The sequence below is a fragment of the Suncus etruscus genome, chromosome 12, assembly GCF_024139225.1.
Source record: "Suncus etruscus isolate mSunEtr1 chromosome 12, mSunEtr1.pri.cur, whole genome shotgun sequence".
NCBI lineage: Eukaryota > Metazoa > Chordata > Mammalia > Eulipotyphla > Soricidae > Suncus > Suncus etruscus.
Genome location: NC_064859.1, coordinates 22,253,766 through 22,270,754, shown reverse-complemented (window position 1 = coordinate 22,270,754; position 16,989 = coordinate 22,253,766). Strand labels below are relative to the sequence as shown.

At 38.2% G+C, this 16,989-nt stretch overlaps 1 protein-coding gene across 1 annotated transcript in view; it reads right to left on the bottom strand.

The window, feature by feature from the left end:
• EXOC6B (exocyst complex component 6B) overlaps positions 1 to 16,989 on the bottom strand; it is a 604,019-nt gene that overhangs the window by 585,899 nt on the left and 1,131 nt on the right. The window lies entirely within an intron of this gene.

Genomic DNA, 16,989 nt, shown 5'->3' with positions numbered 1-16,989 from the left:
GAACACAGAGCCAGGTATAAACCCTGAGTGCTGCCAGATGTGGTTCCAAAACAAAAAACCAAAAAGAATAAAGAAAGTGCTTATTAGCAAAACTGTAAAGTCTAAAAAAAGAAAGAAAGAATATATAAAAGACAAATTTTATGACCTTAGGACTTAGCAAAGTTTTTACAATTAACACGAAACACATGCGTGAATAAACACCAAAAGCTCCATATAAGGAAAATGACAAATTAGGCTTTATCAAAAATAAAATCATCTGCTCAGCAAAAGACCCTGTTAAGAGGATAGAAATATAAAACCAGAGTGCTATAATATATTTGTAAACCACATAGCCAACAAAGGATTCGTATGTAGAATAAAGAATTCTCAAAAGTCAACATAAAATCCAATTACAAAATGGGCAGAAGACAGAAAAAAGCAATTAAACAAAGAAATTAAGCTCCTGAAAAGATGTTCAACAGTGTTAGCCAAAAGGGAAATGCAAATTTAAAAAATACCATGAGATACTACACATATCAATCAAAATGGCAAAAAATAAAAGGCGCCACATACTAGCAAGGATTTGGGGAAACTGAAGCCTTCAGACATTGTTAGTGTGAATATAAAATAAAACAGTCAGTGTGGAAAACAAAAGTTTGGCAATTCTTCAAAAGATTAAACACAGAGTTACCATATGACCTCGAAATTCCATTCTTAGATATATAGACACAAAAGAAGCAAAAACATATGTTCACACGTAAACCTTCATTCAAATATTTATAGAAGTTTTATTCATATTAAAACAATGGAAAAATCTCAAATGCATTTGAAATGGGTAAATGATTAAATAAGCTGGGGTACATCTAAACTATGGAATATTAGTCAGTAATAAAAAGAAGCAAAATACTGACAAACACAGCAATCTGGGAGCATCTTCATAAAAATACACTGAGAAGATTCATTTCCAAATTAGAACATACTGGGGCTGGAGCAGTGGCACAGCAGTTTTGTCTTGCAGGTGGCTGGTCTAAGACAAACTTCGGTTCGATCTTCTGGTGTCCTATATGGTCCCCCAAACCAAGAGCAATTTCTGAGCACAGAGCCAGAAGTAACCCCTGAGCGTCACTGGGTGTGGCCAAAAAAACAAACAAACAAAAAAGAAGAACATGCTATAAAACCCAATTTGACTAGCATTCTTAAAATGAGAACATGAAGACAGACTAAAGGTTAAAGAGGGCAAAAGAAGGGCTGTAACAAAGAGTGTGGCTGTAAGACTGAACATGAAGTGTTCTTGTACTGATGAAAGCATTTTATACTTGACTCAAAATGCAAAATCTTGATTCTAATAGTGTACTCCAGTTTTATAAAGCATTGCTATTGGGGGTCGGAGAGATAGCATGAAAGTAAGGCGTTAGCCTTGCATGCAGAAGGATGGTGATTCGAGTCCCAGCATCCCATATGGTTCCCCCAAGCCTACCAGGAGCAATTTCTGAGTGTAGAGCCAGGAGTAACCCCTGAGCGCTGCCGGGTGTGACCCAAAAACCAAAAAAAAACAAAAAAAGAAATTGCTATTGAAGCAAACTAGATAAACAGTAAAGATCTCTATCATACCTCACAACTACTTAGGAATCTCCAATTATCTCAAAATTAAAAGTTGATCTTTCTAAAAATCATCAAATAATTGAATTCCAGGCAGGTGTTTGCTATTTTAAATGCTTCTCATAACCCATTTTTTTTGAACTTCAAGTGTTCTCAGTTCACTTGTCTTTCACTTTTGCTACTCCATGTGAAAAGAAAAAATCATGCTGTACACTTCTTTCATACAAATGTCAAGTAACTCTTTACCTCAACAATAACATATTGTTGACCCCAGAGTGTTAGCACAGTGGGAGACCTGGGTTCACCCCACAAAAACCACAGGGAGTACCTTCCCTTTCCATAAGAAATGAGTCAAGCAAGAGTAGTTCCCCAGCATCTCTACATTTGGGCCCCCACCAAATTAAAAAAATTCCTTGACTCACTCCTCCACTATTTCTTTGTTTTCTTTTTTTTGGGGGGGGACCACACCCGGCGGTGCTCAGGGGTTACTCCTGGCTGTCTGCTCAGAAATAACTCCTGGCAGGGAGACCATCTGGGACACCGGGATTTGAACCAACCACCTTTGGTCCTGGATCGGCTACTTGCAAGGCAAATGCCACTGTGCTATCTCTCCGGGCCCCTATTTCTTTGTTTTCAAATGTGTTACACTAATAAACCTTCCTTAACTAAAATCCAACTCTAGACCCAAAAGTGCTTTATAACACAGATTCAATCATGCTCAATTTCTGCTATTTTATTCATTCATATTGCCCAATAAGATCGCATTTCCTACAAGACCTTTAGAATTAAATTGTTTACTGGTATCAAAGCCTCACCACTTAGAAGACACTAATTACACTGTGATAGTTCTTGCTTGCTTAGCTCTTTCACTGTATAAGTATATGAATAATGTATACTCTAATTTACACGAAGAAGGAAGAAGGGGAAAAAAAAGCATTAATATGAGGGAAGAAACAAAGACACAATTTGTGAAAGCGAAAAACATAAGGAAGAGCGTTTCAAAAACAGATTCTGAGAACAAGAGGAACAAAAACAGTTGGTCAGCCTCCACCATATACTACTGTAATAGCAAAAAAATTTGCTTTGTCACAGAGCTGGTCATGCTGAGTAGATTAAAACACAATCAAAACTGAGAATCTATGTTACCCCACCTCTCTTTAATAAAAAGTCAAATATAGAAAAAAAGAACTTCTGTTTTAATTCAAACTATCATTTTTTGGGCAAATGATGCATTTTTATTAACATACAACAAAACATTCAGTAATTCTAAATACAAATGCAATCAGAATACTTAAAGTAAAACTATAAAATTTTTCTTTTAAAAATGCTAGTTATGGGGCTGGAGTGGTGGCGCAAGCGGTAAGGCATCTGCTTTTGCACGCGCTAGCCTATGACAGACCGCAGTTCGATCCCGTGGCATCCCATATGGTCCCCCAAGCCAGGAGCGATTTCTGAGCTCATAGCCTGAGCGTCACCAGGTGTGGCCCAAAAACAAAAAGTGCTAGTTAGGAACCAGAGTGATAGCACAGCAGGTAGGGCATTTGCCTTGCACAAACAATCCAGGTTCAATTTCTAGCTTCCCATATGGTCCCCCAAGCCCACCAGGAGTAATTCTTGAGTGCAGAGCTAGGAGTAACTTCTGAGTATTGCTGGGTATATACCAAAAGCTTTTTTTAAAAAAGTATGAGATGCTTATATTTAGTTTACTGATCATTCATTAAGTAGAACTACATTTCTCAATTTTTAATTTAAAATCAAGTAAAGAAGAAAAAAATCTAATAAAGCATTATCAAATATTTCAGGTAAGTAACCTTAAATAAGAAGGTAAACATTTTCCAGCCAGTAGATTCAAAACACTTACAGTTATTTTCTTTGTTGGCAACCTTTAATACGGTACAGATAGGTTGATTTCAAATTTAAGATTGTTCCAAACAAAAGCATGATTGGCTTTAATGGAAATTTTGTTGTTTGGGGGCTACACCCAGCAAGCCTTAGGGGTAGCTCTTGGCTCTGCACTCAGGAGTTATTCCTGGTAAGGTTCAGGGGACCATATGGGCTTCCAGGGGTGGAACCCAGGTAAGTGCCCCACCCACTGTACTATCATTCCAGCTCCCTAATGGAATTTATTTTATTGTTTTGTTTTGTTTGGGAGCCACATCCAGCATTCTCAGAGGTTACTCCGGGCTCTGCACTCAGGAATTACTCATGGCAGTGCTTGGCAGAAAATATGAGATGCTGGGGATCAAACCAGGGTGGGCCGCATATAAGGCAAGCACCTTACTCACTGTGCTATCTCTCCAGTCCCTAGACAACACCCTAAATTGCTTCTAGAGATCACTGGTACTCTCCTTCACTCCACATTTAGGAGAAATATTTAGGAGAATTATTTAGGAGAAATAAAGTAGCTTGCTGAGGTTCGACATTTTTTTGAGGGAGGGGTTGGGTATGTGTCGTACACCCTATGGTACTCACTTCTGGCAGTGATCAAGGAACAGTGTGTGGTGTGAGAGATTCGAACTGAGGTGCAAGGCAAGAAGCTTAACCCCTTGCCATCTCTCTGGACCTGGGTTCCTCACTTTTCATAAAAAGGTATCAATCTACCACCAGCTGGTAATTTTTGAATGCCCAATAAATATTTTTTAATTTTATTTACAATAGTGTTCAATCTCATCCCCTCTCCCTCCCCATTCCTCTACCCTCATTTGGTAACCTCAGTTCAGTGGTAAGAGGACAAGGGTTTGTTTGCATTCATCACTGTCCATTCTCTTTTTATTTCTTTATACACCACACATGAGTGAGGTCATTGTGCATTTGTCCTCTCCTCGGATTATTTGCCTAACAAGACACTCTCTTGTTTCATTCAAGTTGTATCTGGCAGCAGGATTTCATCTTCTGTTTCAGCTGAGTAGTATTCCATAGCATATATATATATGTATATATATATCATATAATTTTAACCGCTTATCTATTATTGGACACTTGGGTTTATTTCCAGATGCTGGCTATTGTAAATAGTGCTACAATGAACAAATGGGGTGCTGAAGAATGAACCCAGGTCAGCCAAATACAAAACACATACCTTACTTGCTATATCTCCAGCCCTGTTTTTGTACTCTTGTGGCAGATGCCAAGGATTGAATTTATTAAGTTAAATGGGAGTTATATTTTATTATATTTTATTACATATTATTATATTTTTAATTTTTTGAGAAGTCACAGCCTGTTTTCCATATTGAACCAGACATCACACCAACACAGCTGGCTAAATTTTAAAGCATAAGAGGCTCTCTCGTATGTCAGATATAAAGAAACAGAGTAAGGGGATAGCAAATGGCCAAAAGCAACAGAAAACAAGAACTATATAACTGAGCTGGGGGAAAGTGGTGAAACATTTTGGTGAGGGTATGATGTCAGAACATGAGAGTATAGCATCAGTAATGATATAATCATGTTGCCTCAATAAAGTACTTTTTTCAATAAAGTATTTTTAAGAAGAAAAAAAAAGAGGAAAATGAAGATGTGAGAATCATGATGTGAGAAAATATCAAATGAACTCAAATATCTAATTGGAGTCCCTGAAAGAGAATGGAGCAGAAAACGGAAGAAATTATTTTTAAAAAATTTCCCAATCTGGGCCGGGCGGTGGCGCTAAAGGTAAGGTGCCTGCCTTACCTGCGCTAGCCTAGGACGGACCGCGGTTCGATCCCCGGCATCCCATATGGTCCCCCAAGCCAGGAGCGACTTCTGAGCGCATAGCCAGGAGTAACCCCTGAGCGTCACAGGGTGTGGCCCAAAAACCAAAAAAAAAAAAAAAAAAAAAAAAAAATTTCCCAATCTAAAAGGAAAAATAAGGCATATAACATTCAGTGCTAAACTGGAATACAGGCAAATAAAACACTGAAGAGTAAAAGCAGAAAAAACAAAATCTTGAATTTACTGAATTCATGATACTTAGCACAAAAAAAAAATCATGACTAGGGCCCAGGGAGACAGTCAGCAGTTGGACCCTTGCCCAGCATGTGCCCAACCAGGTTCAATTCCCAGCATGACATGGTCCCTAACCATCACCAGCTGCATCCCTGGAGGCCCACTAAGCACAGCTGAATTAGACCCTGAGGATTTTCAGCATCTCTTGGGGGGCACTGAAGGGCTCAAAGATCCTGCTGGCATTTCGGGCCTTGCTCTATACCAAGGGCCCATTTGGTCAGAAATTGTCAGTGAACCTCTCCAATTCTGAGCAACTGGTAATGTATATACAATGCATCTATTCTTCTAAATTATAAAACAAAGAAAACTGGATATATGCATTTTACTAAGGAGAAATCTATAATTTTCATAAGGTTCCCAGTGATGAATGATAAATCAAAAGGGTTTAATGAATTTCCAATTTTCCCAATAGGTGCTTTAAATCCGTGCCACACTTCAAGTCAGGACGAGCAGAGAATGGCATCCCTTGGCTCCCTGCAAAATGGCTTTTACTAAACTGTACTTTAGTTATGCCATATGCTTTCACTAAAGGACAATATATGAAACAGCCTGTCACATGTTGCCGGCTTTTACTATATGGATATTAAAGTTACATTATACAGGGCCCTCCATGTGAGGACATATGGGAGAAACAGTTCTCTGGTCTTACTTAGAACCAAGAATAGCTGTACGTCTAAGTAACTACTTTTTAATTTTATAACATAACTTTTTCTCTTTTATGTGCTAGCTATGAGAAAGCCTGGTGCCAAACCAACAGCCTACCTTGAAATGCACAGCCCTCAAGCATAAAAATTTAATTGTTCTTTATTCTGATTTCATATTTCTACCCAACCTTTCTTTGCCCTTTGTCTCAATTTTCTCATCATCTTTGATGGCCCTAGAATTCTGTAGATTTTTAAAACTAATGTAGATTTTTGTAAACCATCTAATTTTCTTTTCCTAGAACAAAGCAATGGATAGATCAGAGAGAAAAAATAGTCAACTATTAACCAGAACAAGAGGGGAGATCGAGAATAACCCAAACACAGAGTTAAAATACAACTTACCTAGACTCAAATTATGAAAATATAGTATAAAATATTACTGTTAAATGGCAAAAAATGTAAAGGAAAGCTTCTGCAGACATATAGAAATAGATTTTAATTTTACAAATGCACATCACAAGTTGCCTTTTTAGTAATCATCATAATATTAAAATACTCTACTCTTACTGTCTGTCTTAGCAGAATTCTATTTTAAATACTGAACAAAGTTCATACACTATTTACTAGTCTTTAAGAAAACTGTCTCCCTTGAAAGTCTTCAGCCGAAATTACTGTATTGCAAAAAATGGCTTCTTTCCCAGAGCCATAGCAGACATCTCTAAGTATTACCTTTGGAATTAAGCTTAGTTTAAGATCAGCTCTGTGCATTCTGCCATATTAAGTCCTCCCCCTTGGTATTTTTGCTTAGTTCCCCAAGCAAACTGAAAATGCCATCATCAATGCTCAGTGATTATGCTCATCCAGATTTACAGATTTCACAACTAAGCATCTTATTTCAAGATACTTTTAGCTGGAATTTTGGTATGTGATTAAGTCCATGATTGCTTCATCTGCATATACAACAACTATCAACGTTCAATGAATCAAAGAATCAGACATATTTGCCTCAGTGACCAAATAACACTCTACATACTATATTCCAAACTAAAACAATGCCACAAACATGCTATAAAAGTCTAAACTGCTTCCAAAACCACAATAGATAATTGTCTTTATCATTTTTATAAAAATTCATATAGCAATTGTGTGGCAAATTATACAAAAGTGCCTTTTATTCTTTCTATTTTTGCAGAGCTGGAAATACAACCTAGGGACTCAAACATGCAAGGCAGGCAATTGACCAGAGATATATCCCTAACGAAAGCATTTTAAAATAAAGAATTTATTAAAATGATGACAGTCTCTGACTCACTTATAAATTATATTTTAATAGAAAGAAGCAGCATTTACTAATGCCAATATATGCCCCACAAACCCTGGTGATTTTAAATTATCCATCATCAGAACCTCTACTGGTATAAAAGTTTCTTTACTACAATTGTAATCTTATGAGTATGCTCTCTCACCTCCTAAAAATACAACATTAAAACACATTGAAAAGACACTGAAATACATGAAAGCAAATTTATGATACTGACAAAAACCCAGTCTACTACTCTGTTGAAAAAACATTCCAAATCATGATCAATTTCACAAACTGCTGAGAGACCAAAGGGGCAGTTTCTACACGAAGCAATATCTTCCAAACTGCAACACTTTTATCTTCCCAGCAATCCCATTTCAGAGCATCCATCCTACAGACACAATTGTATGAAATGCGTCCCCCAAAAAAGACAATGTAAAAAAATATTTTCAGTGCTTATTTACATTCACTTTTTTCTTAAAAAAAAAAATGGGGGGGTAATATAAGTACCTCACCAAAAACTTGAGGACAGTGATTAAAAAATATATTAAAATTAGTGTTCATTTTCTTTTCTTCATATTTTTAAATAAAAATTTCAAACCCAGACAGGTAAATATTTTTAGTTTTTATTGATTTCTTTTTGCTTTCAGAGATATAACAGGATATATAAACAGGGTTTATATATATAAACAGATATAAACAGAGTTTCCAGGGGAGCAGATTCACTGTATTTGATCAGATGATAAAGAAGCACTTGATATTCAGGAATTATTGCCAAGGACTAACTTCCATGTAATTCCTCTCTGTCACTACTAACTTTTCTGTGGTCTGAATCTTATTGCTCAGAAAACATTTCCACTGGAAGAACCTCAATAAAAAAATTTTGTTTATTTAGCTCAAATAAAACCAGATATGAGATGCACTGATAACTGAATCAAATTAGTACTGTCTTCCAAAGTTCCAGGGCTATTTTTTTCTTGAGTATTCTGATTTCCAATCCGCTTGACAATTCAATGAAGTTAATAAAATAAACCTATCTTGGGCCAGAGAGATAGCCTGGAGGTAAGGCCTCTAGACGGTAGTTCGAATCCCGGCATCCCATATGGTCCCCCATGTCTGCCAGAAGTGATTCCTGAGTGTAGATCCAGGAGTAACCCCTGAGCACTGCCGGGTGTGACCCAAAAACAAAAACAAAAACAAAAACATGCAAATAAAATAAACCTATCTTTATCACCACACAAAATAATTCTCTTGCTCCATATTGCAATCAAAGTTACCTAAAACTACCTGCCCTCTTTTTCCAAATGTATAATTTTAACTTTTAATCAAATGCCATTAAGGTTTATTTGCATAAATGATATGTTACAAAAATTCGAGTTATTCAACATACAAATTTGCAAACTTGACAATAGAACACTAAATGGTAAGGAACATGCCACCACACACCAAGCACACCAAGCACACACTTGACTCCACTACCCCTACTACAAAATTAAAAAATTAGGGAAAAAAACCTACAATGTCATGCAATATTAGAGCTACAAGTAAAAATACTATTCCTCTCTCCTTAATCGCCATCTCAGCAAACGTCACTCTTTCACCCAGTGGCTTAGGCCAAGAACCTAGGAATCTTCCTTGATTCCTTTCTCTTTAACCCATAACTACTCTATCATTTTGGCTCTGGTTTCATAATACATCATTATAGACACTGTGGCTTACATACTATCAATGGTACAGTTTCATACATAACACAATCCAGTACTACTACTTCACCAGTGTCTACTTCCTTCCACATTTTCCCAGCGCCCCAATCCTAATTCCCTACCCACAAGCCTCTTTTGGAAGGCCTAAATTTCTGCTGCCTTTAGGCTTTCATTATTCTCCCACTTTGTTTCTTTATATTCCACATATGTGAGATCATTCTGTGTCTTTGTCCAACTTCACTCAGCATGATGTTATATTCTCCACATCCATCCACATCGCAGCAAATTACTTGTATGACTTTATCTTTTCTTCCAGCTGACTAATATTTCATTGTATATACAATACAATTTCTTTATCCAGTCATCTGTTCTTGGACACTTGGGTCGTTTCCAGATTTTGGCTATTGTGAATAGTGCTGCAATGAACAAAAGAGTACAAATGTCTTTTCTGAATAAATTTTGGGGAGTTCATGGGATAGGTGCCAAGAAATGGAATTCCTGGTTCATATAAAAGCTCAATTTCTCTTCCAAAAATACATTCCTACTTAGGCCACAGCCATCTCTAATCTTTTTTTACCACAAAGGTCTCTCATTCAGTTTCCATTTCCTCTCTTATTCCATCTTCACTCAGCAGGCCATAGTTCCTTACCTAAACTAACATTGCTCAAGTATTCATTCCATCCATTACCAATAAATGCTATATCCTTCTAATGTGTAAGCACAGATACAAAAGAAAAGAGGCCAAGAGTCACCAAACGAACTCCACAAATCTAAATAAGCCCACATATCTAAATATCTAAATCTAGATATCTAAATATCTAAAATAAGCCCACATAGCAAACTCAAGGAACTTATAGATTCTGTGGAAAATACTTTATCTACTAATTTTTTTATACTGTTCCTACAATGTAGGTAGTATCATTCCCATTACATAAAATGTGAAAAATCTGTTCACTTGGTTGGTAAGCTGCTCATAAAAAATAACATTAAAGCCCATTCATGTGTCAATAATAAGAATGCAATATGAACCAAGAATTAGGTGATGAACTGATTTCTGTAATGGTATAGTGGGGGGAGCAATGTGATTAAAGGCATAGAAGTAGTAAGTGGGAAAGCTAGGATCCCATATTTAATTCTTTTTTTTTTTTGGGGGGGGGGTTTGGGCCACACCCGGTAACGCTCAGGGGTTACTCCTGGCTATGTGCTCAGAAGTTGCTCCTGGCTTGGGGGACCATATGGGACACCGGGGGATCGAACCACGGTCCGTCCAAGGCTAGCGCAGGCAAGGCAGGCACCTTACCTTCAGCGCCACCGCCCGGCCCCCCATATTTAATTCTTAAATAACATTGAACAAAACAGCTTTTGCAAATATCTCCCCAGTATGTTCTGTTAGAGCAGTGCTTCCCAATTATTTTCTGTCATGCCTCCCTAGGAAGAAGAAAACATTTCTCATGCCCCCCCGCAAGACTGTAAATAGTATCTTTATTAAAAAAAACTTTAACCTGCGAAACAAAAATGTATCAAAATAATTTGAGCCGATTATTTAATCAAAGATGATGTCTGGATTAATGGCTACAATGAGCACGTTTTACAATGCATAGCTTTTCGAAGCGGGGTTTGAAGCAGGACACAGCGACTCTCAGCTCCAGAGACATACAGAGACATAAACACGGGGCTCAGCTTGTTATGACAGTGTTTGCCGAGGTCAAACACACCCCCTTTTACGGAGCCCCAGGGGCACACCCCACTATTTGAGAAGCACTGTGTTAGAGCCAGCTTTACCAAAAAAAAAAAAAAAAAAAAAAAACCTTAAGTTAAAAACAAGCAAGATAAAAAAGGGTTCCTATACTAAGTACTGTTTTTGAACAAAATGCTCCAACACAAAGAACTGCTCCAAAACAAGAACAGTTGCAATAGGCCACTTGTGCACTTGTGATATCTGGCATACTACACAACCACAGCACTGCAATCAACTGTCCAAGTCATCTCAACAAGGGGAAGGGGAAACAAAATACTTAAAAAATAAAAATTGAGCAATGAAGATGAGTATCTTTCTTCCTTCAAAATATAAATAAATGTCTGGAGAGATAGTACAGAGGTTAAGGCACTTGTCTTGCAATACTGCAGACTCTGGCTCAATACCTGGTACCATATATAGTCCCCTGAGCAATGGCAGGGGTTACTCCTAAGCGGAGCCAGGAATAACTTCTAAGCACTATTAGGCTCAAACCACCCTTTCCTACCCACCCCCCCAAAAAATAAGTGATCAATAAAATCATTTAAAGGTAGTCATTAGGGGGGCCGGAGAGATAGCATGGAGTTAAGGAATTTGCCTTTCATGCAGAAGGTTGGTGGTTCAAATCCAGGCATCCCATATTGTCCCCTGAGCCTGCCAGGAGTGATTTCTGATCTGAGCATAGAGCCAGGAGTAACCCCTGAGCGCTGCCAGGAGTGCCCAAAACAAAAAACAACAACAACAACAAAAAAAAAAAAAAAGGGAAATACAAATGGCATGCAACTTTATGCACAGGTTGGCTAGATTTTAAAAAAAAATTGTCAATGCTAACAATGTTATGCAGAAACCTTAGACATTATTGGTAAAATGTAAAATGGTACAGATGACTACCTACAGTTCCTCAAATATTAAAAGATAGGGTTACCACATGGCCAAGAAATCTCATTCTTTAGTATATGCACAAAAGAAATTACAATAGTGGGACCAGAGACACAGTACAGCAGGGAGGCACTTAGGCTGACCAAGTTCAATCCTCAGCACCACATATGATTCTCCAAGAACTACTAAGAGTGACGTTGACTACAGAGCCAAGAATAAGCCCTGAGCACAACCAGATGTGACCCAAAACTCCCTCCACCCCCAAAAAAAGTTGTTAAAGTAAGCCAGGGATATAACTCAGGGGCACATGTCTTGCATAAAAAGGGATTCCATTTTTGATCCCCAGTACCACATGCCCTCCTGAGCACTGCCAGTGTAGCCCTGCAGTCCTCCAACCACTGCCAGTTGTGGAACTGGTAACCTCCAGCACTGCAAGGCCTGGACAGTGCCACACTCTTGGGTAATAGCAATGAATGGTAGTACAGTTGCCCAAGTATATCCCCAGGAGTAACCCCCAAATGCCCTAACCACAGCTTGTGAGGCCCCCTCAAAAGCAAAAAAGGAAAGCATACATATGGGAAAAAAAACTAGTATATAATTGTTCATAGAAGCACTGTTCATAAATCACAAAACAGAAATATCCCAAGTGTCCATCAGCTAAAGAATAAATAAAATGTGATAAATCCATACACTGAAATTCTATTTAGCAATAAAAAGAAAACAAAGTGGGGCCGGGCGGTGGCGCTAAAGGCAAGGTGTCTGCCTTGCCAGCGCTAGCCTAGGACGGACCGCGGTTCGATCCCCCGGTGTCCCATATGGTCCCCCAAAGCCCGGAGCGACTTCTGAGCGCATAGCCAGGAGTAACCCCTGAGCGTCACTGGGTGTGGCCTAAAAACCAAAAAAAAAAAAGAAAACAAAGTACCAATGCAAGCTACCACATGGATAAATCTTGAAATCGCTATGATATGTCACCAAAAAACCCATCCTGTCTGAATTCATTTACTTGAAATCTCATGCTACATGAAATCACAGGCAAAGACACAAAGCAGCAAAGGCTGAGGATATAGCTCAGCAGCAGAACAGTTGTCTTACTTGAGACCCTACTTTCAACTCCACCCCCCACACACACACACACAAAAACAACTAAAAAAATATTTTCTGGGAAGGGAAGGAAATCAGAATAAAGAATGGCTGCTAATCGAGACGAGAGTTCTTTTGGAGATGACAGAAATGCTCAAAAATTAGGTTAAGTCAATTGTTGCCCAACTCAGTAAATACAGTGAAAATCAGTTGAATTTTATACATTAAATGGATGGACATAGGTACATGAATTATTTGTAGGCAATATTTCATTGTTAAGTGGTTTAAAAACAAACCTTACATAGCAGTAAGGGCTGAATATTGCAAATACCCATAGAGTAAATTAAGAAAATGACTTCTGCAGAGTAATATGGAAGACTAGACATATAGAGGTATATCTGAAAAGTGAAAATATAGAGCAACTGTTCATAAGTGATTTTTTTAACCAATATGTTCAAATGAGTACTACAACACTAGAATTCTTGTAAAAAAAAAAAAAAAAAAGATAGGTCCATCATCTTCTAGGTCTCTTTTCTTATCCACAACATTAGGACTTTCAGCAATTAAAATAATTCTTGATATGAAGACAGTGACAAAAGAGAGACTGCTATCCCAAAAGAATTTGCTAAGCAACAGCCTCTATATGTGTGAATATGTTTGGGCCCTTTCAGAATTAATAAGAAGGGAGAGGCATACATTTTGATTTATAGAAATTCACTACCAGTGCATGTGCTATTCAAGGGCAAAATAAAGATGATGGTTATATAATGAAAAGGAAATGCCACCATAACACCTCATACAAAAACATGAGTAAGAGTAGAAGAACAATTTGGTATCTTAGCACAGAAAGCAAGCAAGCAATGAATCATAAGGAATGATTGGCAAAGAAAAGAGTGATTAACCAATGTAACTAAATGGATATTTGAGAAGATCAGATATTTTAGGGTGGACAAACTAATTCTTTTATCAATTTACTGTTACTTTCTATACTTTGGTTCCTCTTCAGTTATAGAATCGACTTTAGAGATAGCTAAGAATGTTATCTTGGACCAGCGAACTGGTACAGGGATTCAGGAGTTTGCCACTGCAGGAGCCAACCCTGGTTTGATCACTAGCACCTGACAGAATTCCTCATCCCACCCCACCCCCATAGAGCACCTCCAGAAGAGATCCTAAGCACAGAGCCAGGAGTGAGCCCTGGACTCTAGATGCACCTCCAAAATTAAAAAATAAAAATAAAAATCCTGGTGCCTAAAATTGCAACCTACCTCTCAAAAGTTGGAAGAAAAAGTATGAAATATTCTAAAGGGTAGCACAGTGTAAGATTTATAGTTGTGGCTGGAGAGATAGCATGGAGTAGGGTGTTTGCCTTGCATGCAAGAGGGTGGTGGTTCGAATCTCGGCATCCCTTATGGTCCCCTGAGCCTGCCAGGAGCAATTCCTGACATAGAGCCAGTAGCATCCCCTGAGCACTGCCGGGTGTGACCCAAAAACCAAAAAAAAAAAAAAAAAAAAAAGAATAAAAGATTTATAGTTGTGAATAGTAAGGGAAGAGAGCCTGGGAAAAAAATGAGATAATGATGGAGCAGTATTCCTGGTAAGACATGGGATCTGAAATATCAAGTCTATCCATGCTGCTGTCTCTGGATCAAATAAGGAAAAAAGGTGAGATCATCCCCTAGGAATATGGGCAGAGACAAGCTATAGACAAAGTTAGTGGCTATTACTTTATAACACATTCAAGTGACTGACTCTTAAATCTAACAGTAAGATTTAAGACAATTTGCCAAAGATGGAAAAGGTCAAAAAATATGAAGTCCATAATAATTATATAGGGAATCAGGAACAGCGATTTAGAACTGGTAAAATAATAAATCCTGGTCAAATAAAATGGAGATATTCTGAAGCCTTCTTTTTTTCTGTCATTCATCACCACCAACCCACCACCCCCGTATACTCCTACAAATCCCACTTTTCAGTGGGAAAGAAATTAGCACAACGACGAAGCTAGTGAGAATAGTGATAACATTCAGGAAGAATGGGCAACTTATATTTTAACTCTAGTTAACAGTACCCCCTTTATCCTTGTTTTACTTCCTCAGTTCCAGTTACCTACAAGAATCATGGTCCAAAAATAGTAATAGGCACTGTTATCTTGAGAACTTCAATAACATTATAAACTATAGGGTCTCAAAAATGTTTTTTGAAAAAAAGTTTTTTTCTGAGAGCACATCCATGAAACTTTTACTAAAATATATTATTATATAAAAAATATATCATTAAGGGGCCTGGAGAGATAGCACAGTGGCGTTTGCCTTGCAAGCAGCCGATCCAGGACCAAAGGTGGTTGGTTCGAATCCCGGTGTCCCATATGGTCCCCCGTGCCTGCCAGGAGCTATTTCTGAGCAGACAGCCAGGAGTAACCCCTGAGCATCGCTGGGTGTGGCCCAAAAACAAAAAAAAATATATATATATCTATATATAGATATATATAGATATATATATATATCATTATATCTATTTCAGCATTACTACTACTAATCTCTTACTATAACTAATTTATAAATTTTATCAAAGAAGAAGATATATAGGAAAATAACATATATAGGATATATATTATATATGTGGTTTGGTGCTATCCCAAGTTTCAGGCATCCATTGGGGGTGTTCTTTGAATAAAAAGAATAAAAGGAAGTGAATAATATAGGGCTACTATATTCTTAAGTTGAGATACCAGAAAATGGGAGGCCAAAACTTAGCTGATTCAAAAACACATTACACTATATTCATGTAATAGTGATGTAATAAAATCACAGCAAACTAATTTCCTAAAGTGAAAGTTATTTCTCATATAAACCAAGAGTGACAACAATGGAACACCACAGCCAACTGAATGACAACACCAAAGGGCTCTGTTACAGAATCCTTCCTAAACGATTATGCTGGTAACCCCAAGAGTTCCAGAGGAAGCTGGGCTTGGCGGCCAACTGCAGTTTAGCAGCCAATTTCTTAGTAGTACTGAAACTGCATCCTCAGTAACTCTAGAAACACTTTGTTTTCTAAAGGCCAAGTATTAGTAACTATGAGATGGCCTCGATCATAATAGAATAATGAACCCAAGGCCAAAGCTTTGACAACTACAACAGTCATTTCTCCCAGGGTGGCACTGGGAGAACTTACTGTGCTTGGAGAGGAAGCAGGGCAGGTGGCAATGAGAAACCAAGTTTCTCGCCTACCACTCCTTCACACGCTTTTCATGAGGCAAATCTGCCCATGAATAAATAGGCAATGAGTAATAACTTTTTGAAGGGAGGAGTTCTTAGTCCAAGACTGTGGATGGTGGGTAAGATAATTATCTACCTATTGGCTATATGAAGATGAGAAGTTAACCTCAGGAAGAAAAAAGATGAGTCAAGTTCTACGTATTGGTGCAAGTTCTATGCACAGCATTAGCAAACTGAAGGTAAAGGAACAGGTAGTTCAAAAACTTGGCTGGGTGAGTAAGAGGTAGTGCTGGTAGAAAGTAAGCCTCATTTGAGGCAGAACAACAGAAATTAAGACTACAGACTCTGGGGCCAAAAAACTGTACAGAGTTAAGATGACTGGCTTCCTCACCAGGCTTGATACCTGGTACTATATAGAGTGGATGACTCCCTCACCTACATACAGAACAGGCAGTAAGGATCTCTGAGCACAGAGTAAAGAATAACCTCTGAGCAACGCCAGGTGTGGCCCTCCCCACCTCCCCAAAAATATACTCTGGAACAAGTGAATAGAAATCTTGGCACTTCTCTCTCTCTCTCTCTCTCTCTCTCTCTCTCTCTCTCTCTCTCTCTCTCTCTCTCTCTCTCTCTTTCTCTCTCTTTCTCTCTCCCCTCTCTCTCTTTCTCTCTCTTCTTTCTCTCTCCTCTCTCTTTCCCCTCTCTCTCCTGTCTTTCTCCCCTCTGTCTCTGTCTCTCTCTCTCTCCCCTCTCTATTTCTCTCTCTCTTCTTTCTCTCTCCTCTCTCTTTCCCCTCTCTCTCCTGTCTTTCTCCCCTCTGTCTCTGTCTCTCTGTCTCTGTCTCTCTCTCTCTTTCTCC